The sequence below is a fragment of the Symphalangus syndactylus genome, chromosome 12 (genome assembly GCF_028878055.3).
Source record: "Symphalangus syndactylus isolate Jambi chromosome 12, NHGRI_mSymSyn1-v2.1_pri, whole genome shotgun sequence".
NCBI lineage: Eukaryota > Metazoa > Chordata > Mammalia > Primates > Hylobatidae > Symphalangus > Symphalangus syndactylus.
The window spans coordinates 96813696-96821114 of NC_072441.2; the positions used below are offsets into that span (position 1 = coordinate 96813696).

Genomic DNA, 7419 nt, shown 5'->3' on the forward strand with positions numbered 1-7419 from the left:
CTAAAAATACAAAACTTAACTGGACATAGTGGCACGTGTCTGTAATCCCAGCTACTTGAGATGTGGAGGCAGCAGAATTGCTTGAGCCCGGGAGGCAGAGGTTGCAGTAAGCTGAGATCACACCACTGCTGCACTCCAGCCTGGGCAACAGAGCAAGACTCCATCTTGGGAAAAAAAATCAGCTACATGAAAATTTTAATGTATTTTGTGCTGTGTGACTCTCTTCTTTCTAGGTCCATAGGTGAAGGAAAGTAAGAAAGATGGCAATACAGGAAAGGAACTAATATTTAAAGAATACTAGTATATCTCTGTGCCATTTATGTCTACCTCATTTCATTTAACCTTCAAAAGCATATGATTAGGTAGATGCTGTAATGTTATTTCAATTTTACAGAGGAGTAAGTTGAGGCACAATAATGATAAGATATTTAGCCTTGGCTGGGCATGGTGGCTCACGTTTGTAATCCTCACACTTTGGAAGGCCAAGGCAGGTGGATTGCTTGGCCCAGGAGTTCAAGAGCAGCCTGGGCAAAAAGGAGAAACCCCATCTCTTAAAAAAATGCAAAAAATTATCTGGTTGTGGTGGCTCACACCTGTGGTCCCAGCTACTCAGGAGGCTGAGACAGGAGGATCGCTTGAGCCTGAGAATTAGAGACTGCAGTGAGCCAAGATCACACCACTGCATTCCAGCCTGGGTGACAGAGGAAGAACCTATCTCAAAATAAAAAATAAAAATAAAAATAAAAAAATAAAAAAATCACCCTCATTTCCATGGCCAGTAATAAAAATAGAAGCAGAAATTTTAATACAGGAATGATTACTGTACTTCTTTTTGGGAATTGTGGTAAGCTGGCATTTCAGAACAGGCATGTAACCCCTTCTGCCCAATGACACAGGAGGGAAAGTCTACTGCTGGGTAGCAGTGGGGCTTTAGAGAAAGGCTTCATGTTACACGTCCTTCACCAGAGCTTCTGAAAATCCTTTGTAGCAGATTCTATTAGCTTCAGGTAACAGGCAATTATGTGCTTCGAGAGAGCGCCTCTCCCAGACAGTGAACCTGATTGGCACACCAGCTGGGGTAATTCATCTTTCCAGGGATTAATTTAAGAATGGGCATGTAAGACTACTTTAACCAAAGACACATGAGGGGAAGTCTGCTTGGAAGGAGGTAGTAGTCCAGAAAAAGATTTTGTTTTGCTTTATGAAAAGGAAGCAGGAGGAGAAAGTATTCTTTTTTGTCTTTAGATTTACCACGAGCATGTGATGCTTAGCGCTATGGCAGCCATCTTGGTACCCTGAGGAGAGTCACCCTAAGAGAATATGCCAGTATTCTAGGAAAAGCAGGGTGGGGATGGAGAAAAAAATCCAGGGCCTGGATGACATTGCCGAGCTGCTGAATTAACCTAGAGCTATCCTAACTCAAGATTTCTCTTTATAAGGTAATATATTTCCTTATATTTAGATCATTTTAAATTTGATTTTTGGTTACCCTGCCTGAAATGTGGTGACTGATAAGGCTCTTCAATTCCATGTTTGTTGATAGGGGTTTCTTTTTCCTGGTATAATATATGATATGTGTATACATGTCTGTGCATATATGTGCTTAAGGGATAAAGGAAGGAGAAAGGTGTCTCTATTCATCCTTAGAAAGTTACAAGTTTAGTGCAAATTTTAAAAGTATAAAGGAAAACTGCAGATTAATTTTAAAAATAAGAAATTAAGAACAGGGAAAGGACAAGTGTCATGCAGTAGAATGGAAATATGCTCAGGAAGTGTGTGTGTGTGTGTGTGTTTCTGTCTGTGTCTGTGTGCGTCTGTATGTGTGTGCATGTGTGAGTGTGCATATGTGTGTTCCCTATTTCTCCATATGTTTTATTTTCATTAACTGTTCAAAAGACTAAAAAGGCTTACACTGAAGTTATTGTGTAGTTTTCTGTGAGGTTCATGGTTAGGGCAAAATTCAAAGGCAATAGGAACTTTCAAGCACAAAGAGCTTCAAACGGTGTTCTCTTTCATGCTTAAAGCCAACTTACTTCTCCCTTGGAGCAGAAAAAGCAAGTAGAAGATGCCAGAATTGAGGAAACCCCAGAGTAGACATTTGTTGGTCATCTGTCGAGTAGTCCCCTTACCCTCTTTCCAGCTGTCTTTGATTTGCTCTTAAAGATTCCTGTATTTCCAGGAAAACTGAATTTTCTCTCTGCTTCCTATTTAGAGCACATATTGCCAAGGTTAAGCTGATAACCACATTTTATCCTCCAGCTATGATGATTGTTAAGGGGTGGGTTTGTTGCCAAAGCTGGTCCAATCGGACTAACTTTCAGAATGATTGTTGGGAATCCAGTGCAAACACTCCTGCTACATGAGATGCCATGTAGCCCTGAGATTCTGGCAGCCATCTTGGGACCAGCCTCAAGATGAAATGGATATCAAAATTGGGTCCTTGGGTGACATTGTTGAAGTACTAAAGGTAACTTTACCTGAAGCTAGTCCCACTTCTGGAATTTTTAATTTCATGACCCAACACATATCATGTATTTTTAAGCTAATTTGAAATTTTGAATTTTTTTTTTTTGGTCATTTACAGCCCAAAGCCTCCTCTGTGATGCAATCTGTTGGAATCATCTAGTGCTTTCCTCTTATTTTACAAATAAGAAAATGAGGCCATAGAGGGAACTTACTTGCCCAAGGTCAAACACTACATAGTTAAAGATCTGCTACAGGAAGAAAAGTTTCCTGACTCCAGTCTGTTCTTTTCTCATAAACTTTTCCTCCCACATGTGTATAGAGAGTGATGATATTTTCTAGCCAGGCAGAAATTAGCGGAATGCCAGGCAAACTTTTACCTACAAACTAGTTTTTAAGAAAAGTATTTATGTGGCTATTGGGATTTCTTGGATGTGTTGCATTAAGTAATTTGGGGGTATATGGAATGAAATCATACTGGGCCATTCTGCTTTTCTAACCTCTCCTTAAGACTATATGTATTTGCATTACAGAATCTTTCTCTTGCAGGACTAACACAGGCATGTGGAGAATTTCTCAGAATATTTCCACAGCAACCAATTGGCATGAAGAATACTTTGCTGAAACATGGGGTTCAGAAGCATGTATAGAGCTCCAAATCTGACTCTTCCCCACCAATTGCATGTTTGCCTTACTTGTAGACATCTCTGTGTGTGTATATGTATGTGTGTGCATGTGTAAGCGGTATGTACACAACAATATAGTTTGGGAAGCTTTGTAACTAATCCAACTTTACTTACCTTTTCCTTTTTTTCTTTTTCATTGAGAAGGATCTTAGCACCTCTTGCTCACGTACTCTGTATTTCTCTCACTCTTTCCCTCTCTTCCTTCATCCGTCCCTAACTCACCTCCTCTCTACCTCCTATGCATCCACTTCACTATGGAAATGTTTTCAAGTTCCACCCTCTTGACCGTTATTTGAAAGGAGAAAAATCCTCCATTTCAGCTAAATGTGTGCCATGCATAGTGGTTACTCTGGAAATACTCAAAGGAAATACCTAAAAAGAGATGCCAAATCGAAAAACAATATTTTCTTCAACCAAGGTGTACAGAAATGAAATGGGTTACTTTATAAAGCAGTATATTAGCTGTCACTGGAAGTGTGTAGCATAAAGTTTAGACTATGTAATATTTTAGAACCACACCAGCAAAATGCCTACAGATAGGAATCCTACGTGCTTTTTCATCATAAGGCATTCTCCCTAGGCTTTTTTCCCCCACCTTATTCTCAGAAAATTAATAACCTTCCCTATTTCCCCAAAGCACTGAAATATAAACTATTTTTTTATTAATGGATGTATTCAACAATATTTGTTGAGTACCTTCTATGTACCAGGCATTGTGCTAGGCCCTGAGGCCACAAACAGGGAGGATAAATATTAAATTCCTGATAAATGCCTGCCCCCTGGAGAGAGAAGGAAGAAATGGGAATTGTGATGTTAAGAAGGTAATGTTTTGTTTTTTGAAAAAATAGCTCTGAAGCAAATGTGAAAAAGTTAGCATTTTTAAATTTTGGTTGTTGATTACATGGGTGGTTTTTATATTATTCTTGGTTCTCTTTTGCATTTTTCAATTAAAAATAGCTTGTAAATAAAAGGGATTTTGTGACATTCATGTAAGGGGAAAACTGAAACATGTCTGAAGAATTTAGAAATATAGAGGTCTTTGAAGAGCCTAGTAAGAGCTGGATCTGGAAAATGACAGGAGTGGGCATGAGACTAAAGTGTGCTGAGGAGTGAGGGGTAGAGGGGAGGAAAGGGGGAAATGAGTTTGGACCTTAGAAAGAAAGGCTGGAAGAGGGATGTGAGTTGAGGTGTATGCTCTTCATTGGGTAAGACTTGGGCATTTTTAACACTAATAGAAAGAATTCAATTGAGATGTAGGGTCTAAATATGTAAGAGAAGGAAGGGGAAATTGTTCACAAGAAGATAAAGCAGAAGGGTCCAAAGCACAGAGAGAGGGACCAAAGGCAGACAGGATGGACAACTTCTTTTCCTACAGTGGAAAGGAGCAACATTAGATTCTGATGTAGGTAAGTTTGTAGTTTTTATGGTTGAAAATTGAGGGTATTATTGATGGTTTCTTAAAGCAAATACATGCACATACACATGCACACATACTCACATATATATATGTATATATAGAAAACTATGTAGAAGTCGGCCGGGCACAGTGACTTATGCCTGTAATCCTGCCATTTTGGGAGGCCAAGGTGGGCAGATTGCCTGAGCTCAGGAGTTCAAGACCAGCCTGGGCAACATGGTGAAACACCGTCTCTACTAAAATACAAAAAAAAAAATCAGCTGGGTATAGCGGCGGACGCTTATAATCCCAGCTACGTGGGAGGCTGAGGCACAAGAATTTCTTGAACCTGGGAGGCGGAGGTTGCAGTGAGCTGAGACCATGCCACTGCACACCAGCCTGGGAAACAAAGGGGAACTCTGTTTCAAAAACAAACAAACAAACAAACAAACAAAAAAAAAAAAGAAAAGAAAAAGGAAAAAGAAAACTATGTAGAAGTCAGAGGTCATCATGGTGGCTTAGTTCATTTGCTCCTTATTGCTAAAGTGACATCAAAATGCCACCTAACTACTGAAGTCCGGTTTTCCTTGACTTCTATCCACCCCAGGAACCCTAGTTACTGCTGTAGCCTGCTTTTTCTTTTTGTCTTTATCATCCAAACATTTTCTTCATCTCTAAACCACTGTCCTGACGCAGGGCATCTTCATTCCTCATCTAGATTATTTCAACAGTTTTCTAACGTGCCTTTCTATTTCCAATACAGTTTCCACACTGCAACAAGAATTTTATTGCTAAAACACAATTCTATTAATGAAATTTCCATAACTAAAACTGTTCCATGGCTTTTTGCTTTCTTTGAGATGAAAGGTTGCCTCCTAAAACCAATCTACAAGACACTTTGTAATCTGGACGCAACCTGACTCTCTCATCGTTCCTCATTGCAGATCCTCTCTCTAAATCAGACTGAAATTGTTCATCATTCCTTACATTTCACTGTGCACTCTCTTGTTTGTGGGCTTTTGTGTTTGTTGTTCCCTCCATCCAGTTTATATCCTCCTACTTCCTAACCTTCACTTGGATGACTGCTAATGTCTTCCTCAGTTCTCTTCTTAAGTGTTATTCTTCCAGAAACTTCTCCTGATGCCCCAGGACTGCAATGGCTGCCTCTCAAACAGGCATCAAAATCATCCTGGCCACACCCTATCATAGCATTCCTCTATCTTTATCACACACACACACAGACACACACATACACACACACACCTCTCTTCCTGAAGAGAGAGAGAGAGAGAGAGAGAGAGAGAGAAAGAGATATGTCAATATATTGTGTTCCCATTGTTCTCTGCTCATCTCTGCTTAGCCCGTAACACACTGGGTACAAGAATGGTCACTTGCTCTATGTTGTCAATCAGACTGCAACAAGAATTATATTGCTAAAATGCAGCATCCACAATTTACCACTGTGTTCTCAATATCTTGCACATCTTTATTATATATAAAATATATAAACATATATTTAATATACATTTATGTAAAATATATATTTGATATATAAATTTATATACTTATATGTAAATATATTTACATATCATAAAGATGTGCTCTCTCTCTATATATATATATATATATACAGAGAGAGAGAGAAAGCCTATGTTACATTTACCACTGTATGTTATATTTACCACTATGTATGTTATACCACTGTATGTTATATGATATACCACTGTATGTTATATTTACCACTATATTTACCACAGTATCACCAACGTCTTGCACAGTTTCTGGCTTATAATAAGCATTTTAAAAATTGTCAACTAAATGAATGAATAAATAAATACATTTTTTACAAAAGCTAAAACAGTCACTCAGGATGATCAAAGGTCTTTCCATCACCAAATAAATAAGTCGTAAATCTGAAACCTGAGCTCTCTCCCCTCCTCCTCTCCTGTCTGTCTCCTCTCTTCTCTTCTCCTAATACTGTCTTACCCTAGGAGATGTCATCCACATGGCTAGCCATCTATATGGTGATGACTTACAAATGTGTATTTTCAGCCCACAGCTCTCTTTCGGACCTCTGAGGTCACACCCAGCGGTCTAGTCAACATTTCCTCTTGGAGAGATTGTAGAGATTTCAATCTTAACACCATGTGACTAATTCAGTCTCTATGTTCAAAGCCTCATAAGAAAGAATGACTGGTTGACCTGACATGGACCAAGTGACCATTCTTGTTCCCAGTGTGTTGTGGGCTAAGAAGAGATGGGCACAGAATGATGGGAACACAGAGAGAAAGGGCCCAACTCTACCAGGAGGGGTAGATAAAAAACTTCTGAAGAAATTATACAAAAATAGAACACTTACAACAGAATTCTCAACATCATTTTTCCCTGTTTGAATCTAGGAAGTCAGCTGTTGGTCACTTAAGAACACTAACCCCTCCCTGGTTTGAAGATGTTCCTGACTTTAAATACAAACATCTGATATTCCAGCTTAGACTCCTCCACAAGAACTAGACTGTCATCCTATTTTGGCTTCCAGCTCAGTCCCTCTGCTACAAGTCCTGACTCCAGAACTCTGTGGGATAATAAAATACAAGATCATAGCTTGAAAATAGAGTGTGCATCTGGTGTGGATTGTTGTTTTGGCTTAATTAGGACTTGCTGTTTCCTGAATTCCTGTAATCTCATTTGATGAATTGTGTTGGTTACTTGCTCTGCAGGCTTTGAGCATGTGGCACATATCAGAGGAAACGATTTCCCCTTTCTTCTTTGAAAATCATCTTCTGGTGCCTTAAAAAAAGAAAGCAAATGTTTTTGGATTTCTTTAGCTGTCCATAGAATTACCAGTGCTGTGATAGACACTTGCGTCTCTGGAGG

The 7419-nt window shown here is 39.1% G+C and overlaps 1 long non-coding RNA gene across 1 annotated transcript; it reads left to right on the forward strand.

Moving 5' to 3' along the window:
* The first annotated feature begins 1142 nt into the window (after positions 1–1142).
* Positions 1143–7156, forward strand: LOC134734783 (uncharacterized). The gene is made up of 3 exons (XR_010117779.1): positions 1143–1439; positions 2997–3107; positions 6598–7156. It is a non-coding gene; the product is annotated as an uncharacterized lncRNA (long non-coding RNA).
* The last annotated feature ends 263 nt before the right edge of the window (positions 7157–7419 follow it).